The sequence below is a fragment of the Chenopodium album genome, chromosome 5 (genome assembly GCF_948465745.1).
Source record: "Chenopodium album chromosome 5, dcCheAlbu1.1, whole genome shotgun sequence".
NCBI classification, from domain to species: domain Eukaryota; kingdom Viridiplantae; phylum Streptophyta; class Magnoliopsida; order Caryophyllales; family Amaranthaceae; genus Chenopodium; species Chenopodium album.
In genome coordinates, this window is record NC_137838.1 from 55,017,647 (window position 1) to 55,033,425 (window position 15,779).

A 15,779-nucleotide genomic window follows, 5' to 3' on the forward strand; every position below is an offset into this window, starting at 1 on the left:
CATTGATAAATTGACTTTCGTTGACTTTTTAGAGTTTTAATCAGAATCAAAGAACGTTTTTGAGGAAAAGACGATTTTATCCTCCTGTACGGCAATTTCTATCAGATTTTAAGAAAACGCGTCAATTTCTTAGTTAGCGCCAAACGCCAGCTGTAGCGCCTGACGCTACGCTTGGCGCCTGACGCTAAGGTCAGCGTTTGGCGCTAATCTGGCTTTTTGCGTCAGAACTCTGTTTTCAATTTTTTTATCTTTTTGGCTGATTTTCTCTATAAATAGTCTTCTAAAAACTCCATTTTCTTTCATCAATTCTCATCAATTCTTATTCTTTCTAATTCTTTCTTCTCACCAACTCTCATCAAGAAATTCTTGATTCTTTCTCTCTTTCTAAGCCTGGCTTTTTATAAACACAATTCCTCATACATTAGCACTAGACATACCTAGCATTATTCGAAGTTGCCTTCGCCCTAGACGTGAAAGGTTTAATTTCTGAGGGTTTGGTCCCAAATATCTCTTTCAATTATTTAATTTAATTGTTTATATTATTATTTTCCTTGAAGTTACTAACGCCTGTATTTTGTCATTAGAAAGAGGCACGAGACATCCAAGTAAGTACTTTAATGGTTTAATTGATATTATGATAAGAAATCATGCTTAGATTGTTATTTTGATTCCTAGTATCATGTTAGGATGTTTTCCATAATTTGATGTTTAGGGTGACAACAATAATTCCTAGTATCATGTCTAGGGTAACTTTAATATCAAGTATGATTAAAAGTATGATGCCTTTTATGTTCTTCCTAATATTTATGATCATTAGTATCATGTTAGGGTTAAAGCTTTGATTTTTATTGTTTAGTGACATGCTAGGGTTTGTTATTAATCTTGTTGGTATCATGCCTAGGATCTTGCTATTATTATGCTTTAACGTGATTATTTTAATTATTATTTTGATTATGATTATAATTATTATTATGATGATTATTATGTTGCTTGATATATTATATTTATTTTTATTGCTTGATCATACCTTTTATGCATGTTTAAAGGGAATTGGTACTTGTAATCACGTTTAATAAGATAATTAATAATCTTGTTTAGGGTTAATTTGATTATAATTCAAGTGATCGCCAATAATAGATTTGTTTGTGCATTAATATTCAACCAACATAGATGAACAGGTTTAGGGTTTATCCTATTGCTTGCATGTTAGTCAAAAAGCACACATGAATACGATCAGCATAAAGTAGAGGCCTATTATTAGGGCAGGTTCAATCTCTTTTAGGTTGGATTTGTATCTTCATCCCCGAACCCTATTTGGTTCAAGACCTTATGGAGTTGACGATCTCTTGGATCGTTAAGGGGTGTAACCTTTACCTCGTGAACGCTTTACAAGTTCCTATAAAAACTTGTTGGCAACTCTTTTGCTCTATCTTCTTTCCCTTTAGACGCCACCGTACTTTTATTGTATGATCACAGTGGGTTCAAGCTAGGGGATTAACGCTTGAAATATTCCCTACAGTACCCAAGTCACTTTTTAAAAGAAATCAAGTATCGTAGTACATTGTATAAAATCGTCGTATCAAAACATCATATTCGAAACAACATTTCTAAAGTATCAATACTAAAGATAAATCAATATTATCATATATGTAGATACTAGTAGTAAGAAAATTAATATCATCCATATTCATAATTTCATATAACACGTCTAGCACATAATCGCATCACAACGGTTTCCTAACGGGATTCTATGTTCTTGATGGACATCGAAAATTACCTTGATAGCGCGTAATTTTGTCCTACTAATTTCCTAAGCGATCTCCTATGTAGCCTCCGTCAATAAGTGTATAATTTCAAGAAGAGGGTGGTTCATGAAATATTGGTGGATAGTGAGTTTATATACTTGCAAGGAGGGAGAATGAAAGGTTGGAGATGATAAAAGGACAATTAGACATTAAATTAGGATGAACAACTGAAATATGTATTGAAATTTCATTGATGGGGAAGATGAGGAGTTTTGATTAACCCATGGTATACATGAACTGGTGAACATACCCAGTTTCTCGTCTCCATTATTCTTTTTTTTTAAAAAAAAGATTAATAAAATAATAAAAGATATAATATTAATAAAACCAGTTTAATTAAGATACTAAAATCATTTCATCCTTATCAAAACTGTTTGTCATACTATTAGAAATATTTGCATCGTACCAAAAATTTCTTTTCCAAACTTAAAAATCAAAATAATATTTTAAATCTGAAAATTCCCCCTTTAAGAAAATAATAACTATACATAAATTTTACGGGTATTACAGACCTTCCATGCGGTCAGCGGAAAGGGGTATTCCCAGCATCTTCATCATTAGTTGACTTGCTCTGATTCCTTATCTAAGCACCATACTCCATCCATCTAGACGGCTGTTTGGAGGTAGATGGCCTCTTTTCTTCCAACTACTTTCGAATTTTGTTCAGAGCAGCCTTCAGGGAGGCAGCAGTAACTGGAGGATCCTCGACCTCGTGGAATGAGGCGATCAGAGGATCACTAGAATTGATTGTTGTAGCTATATCCTCTACATGACCGTCCTGACCAGGGCTTGAGTTTTGTAGGAAATTGCACATTTGGAGCGTTTTCTAGGTTTTTCATGAAGCAACTATGAGCATTAGGAGGACACGACCGTATTTGAAGCCCAGGACCGGTTAAAGCCGGTGATTAAGGGCTCGGTATGTGATACCGGGGCATTTGAACCTAGTATTCAAGACCCAAAAAGGAAATTCGGATTGGGCCAAGAATGAAGCCCAATCAAAGTCCAAGCCTCGAGGAAGAGACCGGGCCCGATCGGGCAGGCGCGCATAAGATAGTGCCCACAAGAAGGCGCGCCCGATCAGGTGAACATTAGCTCGATCGGGCGCGGCTGCCTTAGAAGGCTTTGAAGAAACAGGCAGGCCCGATCGGGCGCGTGTTTTTGGAGCCGAGTTTTTAGTTTTCAATTAGGATTTGTTTTAGGGATGTTTAAGTACGATTTTTGTACGTAATTTTGATTACCTTCTCTTTTAGATTTTCTCTCTCTACTTAGAATATTTTCTCTCTCTTAAATTCTCTCAACTTTGTTCTTGATTCCATTCCTTAATCCAGATTTTCTTTTGGTAACAATTTCTTCTCTTTTAATTTCAGTTATTTTCTTTAATTCTTTCATCATCTTCTATTTTATTGTTTTGATTAGTTTAGATTTAATTATGCTTGAGTAGTTTTATTTCTAGGGTTTATGGGGATCTAATAAATAATATGAAGGGGTAATTTGTGATTGTTGATTATTAATGCTTGATTAATTTCCTATTGATTGATTTAATGCTATGCAATTAGGTTTGGCCAAATTTAATTGTATGAGTTTAGCAATATTGATTCGTGATTCGAGAGATGAGAATTGATGTTTAGGCTTAGTTTCAATAGGCGGACTAATTTATAAATGGTTAAGTCGAGATTCAAGAGATGAGATTTAATACCGGTAAATTAACTCTGTGATTGTAATACGTAGCGAAAGCCCTTTATAATCTGATTAATTGATGCATTGATGATTGCCTATTATAATTTACCGTGGAATATTGTTTATTAGTTAACCTATGCCATAGGTTTTCTCTTCATTGATTTATCTCTTATTTTATTCCCTTCCTAATCTTACCTTTTAGTAGTTTAATTCCCTTTTTACAACAATTTGGTTGCTTGATAATTTAGATTGCATTTAATTAATTAGGAATAAATTGACTTGTTACCCTGTGGTTCGACCCTTCTTCCCTATCTACATAGTTAGTGGATTTAGGTTTTATTTTTGATTAAGTGAATACGACTTGAGCCAGTCAAAATTTGGCGCCGTTGCCGGGGAAACGGTTTTATTTTTATTTTCTGATTATTTTTGTAGTCTAGATTATCCCCTTTTGTCTCAGAGAACGTTAGTTGTTTGAGGCAATTATCATATTTGTCTTTTAGTTCCTTGTTTATGCCCAGGTGTTCCAGATCAGGTTACATTCCATTCGATCCTGAGATCGAGCGCTCGTTCCATAGGCAAAGGAATCTTTATAGACAAATCCTGGCGGGTTCTGAGGAAGACAATAATAGAAGAGACCCTCCATGTGATTCTAGTGACGCAGAAATTCCTTCAGATACAGAATTAGAGACGATGGCTCAAAAGAAGCTCAATGACTACTCGCAGCCGAAGCTCACAGATTTCCCGCACCTTACTCCCACTCCGGCTCTAGATGGAGTACAATTTGAAATCAAGCCCCAATTTATCACTATGATAGAGAGGAAGCAATTTAGCGGAGCTAAGGGTGAAGATCCTAATCTTCACATTGCAGATTTCTGCCAATATTGTAACACCATTAGACAAGCCGGGGTCACGCAGGACCAAATCAGGGAGATTCTTTTTCCCTTTTCATTATGTGGCAAAGCTAAATTATGGTTTAATGTTTTGAATAGAACTGCACTTGGTATTACTGACTGGGAAACTCTTGCCTTGAATTTCTATAATAAATATTACCCTGCAGAGAGAACAGCTGTACTAATGAGTGTTATTCAGAACTTCGCTCAAGAGGCCAATGAAACTCTACATGAGGCTTGGGAGAGGTTCAAGGATCTACAGAGAGAATGCCCCCACCACAATCTAGCACAATGGCAATTGATCCAAGCTTTCTACAATGGACTTGGAAATTCATCTAGATCAGTTCTAGATTCTGCAGCTAGTGGGAGATTCATGAATTTAAATGTGGACGATGCCGGACAGGTTATCGAAGATATGGCAATACACAATTCCCTATACGGAAATCCGAGAGGGTTTGCAAATAAAGGAAAACATAATGTCGATTCGGTATCCTTTTTGCAAGCTCAATTAACATCTATTTGTCAAAAAATAGATAATCTTACTGCTACTCCTAACTCTGTAGCTAATGTTTCTGCTGTTGCTAACAATGAAGCTTTTTGTGAAAATTGTGGAATTTTAGGGCGTTGGGAGCAAGATTGTAGGAGTTCCATGGAACAAGTTAATGTCTTCCAAACCTATAGGCAAAATAACCCATATTCCAACTCTTTTAATCCTGGTTACCGGAACCATCCATATCTTTCGTACCGGAGTACCAATGTACAAAACCCTCCACCTCCACAACAACCACAACATCAACCTCCACCACATCAGAAATATTACCATCCAAATTCTGGCCAGAAAAGCCAAGCACAACCCTCATCATCTTCTGACCCTGCTATGACAGATATTAGAGCAATGCTTACTAACATGCAAAATCATATGGAGAGTAGGGATGCGCAAATTGATTCTATTTTAGCTCATAATGAAATGATGGATAATCAAATTGCACAACTTTCATCTACCCTACAAACCCGTCACTAGAGAGCTCTACCATCACAACCAATCCATCCCACAGATCATGCCAATGCAATCACTCTAAGGAGTGGTTCACATTATGATGGACCTCCTATGCCAAAGAAAGATGGACCAGTTCCTAATCCAGATTCCTCTATACTAAATGATAATCCTGCTAACCCTGCAGGGCTACAAACATATACTAACCTTTCTAATGTTTCTTTGAGGGTAAATCTCATGATAAGGGAGGAGATGTGTAGAGCCCAGTTATTAAACTACCGTTCCCTAATAGACAATTAAAGAGTAAGTTTGATAAACAATTCGGTAATTTCTTAAAGGTTGTGAAAAACTTGCTAGGAACAGTTCCTTTCACTGATTTAATCACTCAGGTTCCTGCATATGCTAAATTTATGAAAGACATTCTTACTAGGAAAAGGGCCTTTAATGAGGTAGAAACTGTAGCATTTACAGAGGAATGTAGTGCCTTATTGCAAAATAAATCCCCTCCTAAATTAAAGGATCCTGGTAGTTTTTCTATCCCTTGTCATATAGGGAATGTTTTTATTGATAAAGCTTTGTGTGATTTGGGTGCCAGTGTCAGTGTTATGCCATCATCTGTCTGTGCTAAACTTAATATGGGTGCTTTAAAAGTTACTAATATAACTTTGCAAATGGCAGATCGTTCTATAAAATACCCTCGAGGTATTTTAGAGGATGTCCATGTCAGAGTTGGTAAATTTTTTATCCCCATTGATTTTGTTGTTTTAGACATGGCTGAGGATACACAAATACCCATTATATTAGGTAGGCCTTTCTTCCATACTGCAGGAGCCATTATTGATGTAAAAAATGGTAAACTAACCCTTTCTGTTAGTGATGATAATGTTACTTTTAATTTAGGGAAAGTTTTGAAAGGGCCTATGCTAGAGAAAAATTGTTGTTTTATTGATGTAATTGATATAATGGATGATATTTGTGATGATAGCTTGCCACAGGTTCTTGCAAGGGATCTCCTGGAGGAAATTCTTTATGGGAATTTATCTGCAGATAATGCAAGCGTCTGGGGTAATGAAGTACAGGATATTGAAAGAGCTCTGTCCCTAAAAGAGTTAGACCCCAAAGAGACAATGAAGGTAGTAAATTAAGTTCAGGAATCGAAACCAGCAGAGGTCAAGAAACCTAAACTAAAAACTCTCCCTTCTCACTTAAAATATATTTTTCTAGATGAGCAAGAACTTTACCCCGTGATCATCAGTACTGCACTTAATGACCTACAAACTTCCCAACTTCTAGGGGTTCTTCAAACTTATAAGAAAGCAATTGGGTACAGTATTGATGATCTCAAGGGTATTAGCCCTGATTTTTGTATGCACAGGATACATCTAGAGGATAACTCTAAGCCCTGCATTCAACCCCAGAGAAGATTGAATCCTAACATGCAGGAAGTAGTCAAGAAAGAGTTTATGAAATTACTCGATGCAGGTATTATCTATCCTATTTCTGACTCCGAGTGGGTATGTCCTCTACAGGTAGTGCCTAAACAAGGTGGGATGACTGTGATCACTAATGAGAAAAATGAATTAATCCCCATTAGAAGTGTTACAGGGTGCCGTATGTGTATTGATTATCGTAGACTAAATATCGCCACCAAAAAGGACCACTTCCCCCTTCCCTTTATAGATCAAATGCTTGAGAGGTTAGCTAACCATAAGTTCTTTTGCTATTTGGATGGGTATTCAGGATTTTTCCAAATTTCAATTCACCCTGAAGATCAGGAAAAGACAACCTTTACATGCCCTTATGGTACTTTTGCATATCGTAGGATGCCCTTTGGTTTATGTAATGCCCCCGCTACCTTTCAACGTTGCATGATGAGCATTTTTTCTGATTTCATAGAGTCTATTATGGAAGTCTTTATGGATGACTTTAGCGTGTATGGTTCTTCATTTGATTCATGTCTAATTAACCTCGCTAAACTTTTGAAACGATGTGAAGAATGCAATTTAGTATTAAATTGGGAGAAATGTCACTTTATGGTGACAGAGGGAGTAGTTCTAGGTCACATTGTATCTGACAAGGGCATACAAGTAGATAAAGCTAAGATTTCAGTGATTGAGCACTTACCTCCCCCAGTTAATGTTAAGGGAGTTAGAAGTTTCTTGGGTCATGCGGCGTTTTATCGTCGCTTTATCAAAGACTTCTAACATTGCTAAACCTCTGACTCAAATTTTACTCAAGGATGCCCCTTTTATTTTTACTAACGAGTGTCTTGAGGCTTTTAACAGGATTAAGCAGGCTTTGATATCGGCACCCATCATATGTGCTCCCGATTGGAATTTACCTTTTGAGATTATGCGTGATGCAAGTGACTTTGCACTAGGAGTCGTGCTCGGACAGAGAAAGGACAAAGTTTTGCATGCTATTTATTATGCAAGCAAAACTTTGGATGAAGCCCAAGTCAACTATGCCACTATGGAGAAGGAGTTTCTTGCTGTTATATATGCTTTAGAAAAATTTAGATCATATCTTGTTGGTTCTAAAGTCATTGTTTTTACTGACCATGCAGCTTTAAAGTACTTGATAGCTAAGGCGGAAGCGAAGCCTAGGCTACTCCGTTGGGTTCTTTTGCTCCAAGATTTCAATATCGAGATAAAAGATAAAAAGGGAGCAGAGAACGTAATGGCAGACCACTTGTCACGTATCAGGTATGATGAGGGTAAGGATTCTCTTCCTATAGATGATTCTTTCCCTGATGACAACCTATATGCAGTTGTAGAGCAACACCCATGGTATGTTGACTTTGCTAATTATTTAGTGGGTGGTACTCTACCTCCTGACTTTTCCTACCAAAAAAAAAGAAATTCCTTTCTGATGTTAAACATTATTTTTGGGATGATCTTTTTTTGTTTCGTGAGTGTGCAAATGGATTATTTCGCAGGTGTGTTCCCGAATGGGAAGTTCACGGTGTGCTTACTAGTTTCCACACCTCACCATATGGAGGACATCATGGCCCCACCAAAACGGTGGCCAAGATTAATGAGTCAGGTTTCCATTGGCCTACTATGTTTAAGGATGCTAACATTTTTGTGCAGGCTTGTGACTCTTGCCAGAGGACTGGCAACATCTCATGGCGGCATGAGATGCCTCAAACCGGAATTTTAGAAGTTGAAATCTTTGATGTTTGGGGTGAAGATTACATGGGGTCGTTCCCTTCTTCAAACGGGAACCGCTATATACTTGTCGTCGTCGATTATGTATCCAAGTGGGTTGAGGCCATCACTACTCCTACTAATGATGCCAAGGTGGTCCACAGACTTTTTAAGAAGACCATCTTTCCAAGATTTGGAGTGCCTAGAGCTATAATAAGTAACGGAGGATCTCACTTTCATGAGCGGAAGTTAGACACCCTCCTCAAAAAGTATGGTGTTTACCATAAGACAGGTTTAGCCTACCATCCCCAAACTTGTGGCCAAGTTGAAGTTTCCAACCGTGAGATCAAGGCCATTCTAGAGAAGGTGGTGGCAAAGTCAAGGAAAGATTGGAGCGATAAGTTGGATGACACCCTTTGGGCGTACAGAACTGCGTTTAAGACCCCTATAGGTACTACTCCATATAGACTCGTGTACGGTAAAGCATGTCATCTCCCGGTGGAATTAGAATACAAGGCATATAGGGCTATTAAGGAGCTCAATTTGAATGCCTATTTAGCGGGAGAAAAGAGGTTACTTCAACTTAACCAACTCGATGAGTTTAGGTTGACAGCCTATGATAGTGCTCGTGTCTACAAGGAGAAGATAAAGAGATGGAATGACAAGATGATCCTTCCGAGAGAATTCAAAGAAGGTGATAAAGTGTTGTTGTTCAACTCTAGACTTAAACTTTTCCCAGGAAAGTTGAAGTCAAAGTGGTCGGGTCCTTTTATTGTCAAAAGGGCTAACAAATTTGGTTCTGTAGAGGCATGGTAACGAGTTCAAGGTTAATGGCTAAAGACTCAAGCTATATCATGAAGGGGATACGATTGGTGCAGTTGAACTACTTCACCTAAGTGGTTCCGGTTCATTTTAAGCTTCAATGTGGTAAGAGGGTCGTGCGGGACCTAGATAAACCAGCGCTTTGCGGGAGGCAACCCGTATTTCTTGCTTTCTAGACTAGTTTTTCCTTTATATTATTTTAATTTTTTTTACAAAGGTGAGGAGAATGCAATTTTACCTTTCATAAGTGTTTTTGTACAGGCAATAGATCATAAAGTAAGGGGTTTTCAAGAGAAAAAGTTTGAAGAAATAGAACAATCCGATTTGGGTACGGGCCCGATCGGGCAAGGCTCGCCCGATCGGGCGCGCACCTAGGGGTCAGAAATCGAGAAAAATGTGCCCGATCGGGCAAGGAGTCTCGATCTGGCGCGCAATTTGGATTTTATCGGAGTTTTATTTCGCCCGAACGGGCACGCAAGGAAGGAAAAAAATCAAGGGAAATTTCGCCCGATCGGGCGGATTTTTAGAGAAGTCGAGTGACACAAAAGAAATGTCGGGCGAGCAAAATGGCGATTTTAATGTTCGAGTTCGCGCCCGATCGGGCGGAGGTCGCCTGATCTGGCGCGCACTTCACACTTCAGCAGAACACACTCTCGCCTGATCGGGCGCGCCTATTTTTTTGGCCGGCATTATATTTCTTTCTCCTCCTTTCTTTTCCTTTTCTTTCTTACTTCTTCTTCTTCATTCACACTTTATCTCTCTAAAACCTCCATTTTCAAACCTCCAAACTTAGTTTCCTTTCAAGATCTCCTCAAATTCATTCATCAAAACTCAAAAATTTTCACATATTCTTCATCCTTACACCTTCCTCTACATTCTCCACTAAATTTCTACCACTTTCTCTCAAGATTTCTCAAAACCCTTAGAGAGAGAAAGCTTCAATTCCTAATTTTTTTCCCTTAAAATAGCTTCATAGAGATCTAGAAAACAAAGGGGTGAAGGTTCTAGACAACAACAACCGATGGTCGACCCGGAGCTTCAAATACCGGGATGGGAGGAAGTTGTCGTAACCTCAACCGAACAATGAGCTAGGATGCTCAACCTCATCCAGAGGCAGGTAATCTCTACTCAATTTGTACATCATCCTATGTTGTCTAGGCTGGGAATTGATAAACCGGTAGAGAAATTGTTTAAGGGTGTAGGAATGAGTGGATTTTTCCAAATGCATTATGATACCTTTGATTATTTTACTTTAGAATTTATTTCTAGCTTCAATGTTATTAAAACTAATGCTTTAATCACTCATGTCCAATTTCGATTGCTAAACAATGATGTGCGATTAACTTTAAAAGAATTTGGTAAATTGTTTGAGCTTAAATCGGATAAACCTATTGAACCCTCCCAAGACCACATTGCCGTGGTCTATAAAAGACTCACTGAGGTGGATTTACTTAACCTCCAACATGCCAAAGAGACGTGGATTCAACACCCCTTCCCAAAGTTGTGGCAAAGGTTTGTCGGCCTCACAATCTTTGGGAGGCATGAACCGACAAACGTTAGGAGGGATGAACTTGAAATGTTGGCTTCCTATTTGATCCCTAATGCTGAAAAACTGAACATACCACATAGGGTAGCCCAACATTTTCAAAGGGCGGCCAATGCGGCCGAAGGGGGTAGGTCTAGGGCGCCTATCTACTTTGGGGGGTTGGTGACCCATATTGTAGTGAAACACCTAGGATGGAACCCGACCGAGCATAGGAAAGTGGAGGGTTCGACCCTTATGGACCTAGCATACTTAGGGGGCCTTAAATGGGTGCAACCTATGGGCGGTGAGACATGGTGGATAGTCCACCGGGAATCGGGTAGGAGATACCAAGCTTTTACACTACCCAACCCCGCCTTGACCAAATTTGAGAAGGGGAAGCCTTCCTACACTTTTGAGATAAACGATCAAGGTGAGGTTCAAGAGCCTCACCCTTCACCACAACCCCACCATTCACCCCAGAACCATTCATCCCAATACAAACCACCACCCCAACCCTACACCTATGACATACCCACCTCCTCCGTCGATTATAACATCAACCCACATGCCCCTTATGACTTTTCGGCTTTTAGGAGCCAACTTGACCGTATAGAGAGAGGGCAAGGGAGAGTGGAGGGCATGGTGCAAAACCTAGACTCTAGGTTAGGCACTCTAGATAGGTGGGTAGGCCATGTTGAGAGGAACCTCGGGAGGGGTTTATACCCTATGTATGACGACTATGCACGCCGAGGGGCTATTCCCCCCGAGGCATTAGTCCCCGATTGGTTCCAATACTCCCAAGGAGGGTATTCGACCCCCGGAGCTTTTGGTACTTATGTGGACTACTCTTCAGTCCATGGTTATGCGGGCGATGCTCCTTTTGGGGGAATGGGGGTTATATAGACCCTAACTACTTTGCAGGTGGTTCGGGCTTTGGTGGTGTTGGTACGAGCCAGGGTGGTGCCGGCTCGAGCTATGGAGGAGGCTACTAGAGGATGGACGAGGATGATGACGAAGAGTAGCTTCTCCTAGCTACACTCCTAAGTCAATGAGGGCATTGCTTGATTTGGCTTGGGGGGGGAGTTTCTTGTACATATGGTAACTCTTTCTCTCCTTTCTCTATTTATTTCTTTTCTAGTATAGATTTTATTTCTTTCTAGCATAGTTTTTATTGCTTTCCGTTATGAAAAAGATACAAAAAAATTGAAAAATATAAAAAAAATTCAAAAATACGGTCCAATGAATTGTAAATCATGCTTCCCTGTGTCCCATACTTGGAAAATATTGTTTTGATTCTTGGTATATGATAATGAGCTTTGTGAATTTATTGATCATGATTTGAAGTTTAATTGTTTGGATGTCTATACATGAGTCAATTTTGCCAACTATTTGTGAATATAGTGCTTGACTAGTTGATTCGGTTAGGAATTGTGTGATAGTTCCTGCTATGTCAAGGAATTTGAGTATTGATTTGCAACTATTAGTAATGTTTGTGTGGCTCAATATTATGCACATTGAGGAGGACGAAGGCATTTGTTCTCTTAGGTAGCCTTTAGACAATATTAGATACATTTGTTCCCTTCTTGCTACCTATGTTGTTGCTTGTGCCCTTTTTATTGTTTATTTAGCCACATTACAAGCTTATATGAGTCCCATTGGTTACTAGCCCCAAGCTTGGCTTTGGGGGGCTATTAGTTGGTGAGGTGAGGGAGTTGTGGTGTGCATATTATTTGCACAATGTGGGAATAAAAGAAGAGTGATTGTTCTTTTAATATTATGATTGGAAAATATAATATTGATGTTTTGTGTTTCAAAGTTGAAAATTTCCAATGTGAGATAAGAAGAAAAAAAAGAGCAAAGAAAAAAAAATTGTTTCAAATGTTCAAATGTTCTATTTGAGGGTTGCTCAAGAAAAAAAAATTCAGAAAAAAAAAAAAAAAAAAAAAAAAAAAGTTCAAGTTTGAAAAAGGAAGGAAAAAATAAGTAGTTCAAAGTTTGTTTTAATACACTCTAGTTCCTATTATCATACTTTGTGAGTGAATATGTAAGTGATGGGATTGTTGTTATGTATGGGATTGCTTGGTGAATTTTTGTGGAGTTAAGTTGTGATTGGAGATGTTTTGGTCATTACTTGTTTTTGACCTTGGGTTTTATTAGGATATGGCTCCCTTAAGCATGGTTTTTCTCTCACATTTTCCTAAATTTATCCTACCCTTTACCCTAGCCTTACATTACAAGCTTTAAAGACCTTCCGACCTTTGTGCATAAGATTTGTATGAATGTGAAAGTGTTATTTATCAATGCAAGTTATGATTTGACATATTTCGAGTCGACTAGTAGGTTGAGCGTACATTGTTTTAAACACACGAGAGTGTGAGTTGGGAGGGCATTGTTCATATATAAAGGGGTTGGTTGGAGAGCGATCGAGTACATCTTTTACTCACCACATAAATGAGAGTTGAGTGTGTGAGCACTAGTCTTGAATTCTATATGCTCATGTGGTTTGCTCTTCTTGACAATTGTTGGGGAGGAACAGTGATTAGATGAATGAGATTTATTGACATTGAAGCATGTTCATTAGATTTGCCTTGAATCGTTTGTGCTTGATTTTGTTTACTTGGGATGAAGCATGTTTTATATGTTCATTAATGAGCTCTTTGCTTAGGGACAAGCAAAAGTTTGGCTTGGGGGAGTTTGATGTGTCTAATTTATATAGTGTTTTATCCCCGTCCCTTGGTCATAATTAGTAGTGTTTTTTGCTCTTTAGAGCCACTTTTATTACTAATTGGTGTTTTCTAGTGTCTTTGTGGTTTTGCTTGAGTTTTGTAGGAAACTGCACATTTGGAGCGTTTTCCTGGTTTTTCATGAGGCAACTATGAGCATTAGGAGGAAACGACCGTATTTGAAGCCCAGGACCGGTTAAAGCCGGTGATTAAGGGCTCGGTATGTGATACCGGGGCATTTGAACCGAGTATTCAAGACCTGAAGAGGAAATCCGGATTGGGCCGAAGAATGAAGCCCAATCAAAGTCCAAGCCTCGAGGAAGAGACAGGGCCCGATCGGGCAAACTTGCGCCCGATCGGGCAGGCGCGCATAAGATAGCACCGACAAGAAGGCGCGCCCGATCGGGTAAGCATTAGCTCGATCGGGCGCGGCTGCCTTGGAAGGCTTTGAAGAAAAAGGCGGGCCCGATCGGGGGGCCCTTCGCCCGATCGGGCGAGTGTTTTTGGAGCCGAGTTTTTAGTTTTCAATTAGGATTTGTTTTAGGGATGTTTAAGTACGATTTTTGTACGTAATTTTGATTACCTTCTCTTTTAGATTTTCTCTCTCTACTTAGAATATTTTCTCTCTCTTAAATTCTCTCAACTTTGTTCTTGATTCCATTCCTTAATCCAGATTTTCTTTTGGTAACAATTTCTTCTCTTTTAATTTCAGTTATTTTCTTTAATTCTTTCATCATGTTCTATTTTATTGTTTTTATTAGTTTAGATTTAATTATGCTTGAGTAGTTTTATTTCTAGGGTTTATGGGGATCTAATAAATAATATGAAGGGGTAATTTGTGATTGTTGATTATTAATGCTTGATTATTTTCCTATTGATTGATTTAATGCTATGCAATTAGGTTTGGCCAGATTTAATTGTATGAGTTTAGCAATATTGATTCGAGATTCGAGAGATGAGAATTGATGTTTAGGCTTAGTTTCAATAGGCGGACTAATTTATAAATGGTTAAGTCGAGATTCAAGAGATGAGATTTAATACCGGTAAATTAACTCTGTGATTGTAATACGTAGCGAAAGCCCTTTATAATCTGATTAATTGATGCATTGATGATTGCTTATTATGATTTACCGTGGAATATTGTTTATTAGTGAACCTATGCCCTAGGTTTTCTCTTCATTGATTTATCTCTTATTTTATTCCCTTCCTACTCTTACCTTTTATTAGTTTAATTACCTTTTTACAACAATTTGGTTACTTGATAATTTAGATTGCATTTAATTAATTAGGAATAAATTGACTTGTTTCCCTGTGGTTCGACCCTTCTTCCCTATCTACATAGTTAGTGGATTTAGGTTTTATTTTTGATTAGGTGAATACGACTTGAGCCTGTCAGATAACAACTCCCTTGAAAGAAAGGGAATTCTCTCTCGAGAAAAAGGGCGATCTCTATCGTTCAGATAACGGTTCTACCGGAATCCGGTTGTTCTCCTCATCGGCAATCTCTGACTGATGGCAGAGGACATAGTTAAGATGTATTCCCAACTCCAAATTCATGAGGAGGAGGGAGAAGCTATTGATTTTGGTGCGATTAACCCTAGCGATAATGATAACAATTTGGAATTAATGTTAGTGGGCAAAATTCTAACGGAGAGACCGTACAATGTTGAAGCTTTCAAAAAAAAAACAATCACAAATGTTTGGGCTCCCACTCATGGTTTGGTAATTAGGGTCCTTAGCCCTAATCTTTTCGCTTTCCAATTCTTCCATTACAAGGATTTGGAGAAAGTTTTGAAGGGTCGACCGTGGTGTTTCGATAATATGTTGGTGATTCTCAAGGAAATCGATGGCGATGAGCAGCCTGAGAAGGTTACTCTGACCCATTCTCCATTCTGGGTTTGGATAAAGAATCTCCCTTTTAATTGCAGATCAGACACACACGTTAGAGCAGTAGTGCAAGGGATGGGAGGGATCTTGGAAATTGAAGAGGATGTGCTGGGTATAGGGCGCTATAGGAGGGTCAAACTGATGCTGGATACGACTCGTCCCCTTCGAAGATTTCAGTTGATCAAGGATCGCAAGGGCAGAGAGTTGCGTGTGGATTTCGCCTATGAACGTCTGCCATTCTTTTGCTTTGCTTGCGGGATTATGGGTCACTCAGAAAAAGACTGTCACTTGGTGCATGAAGAAGAGA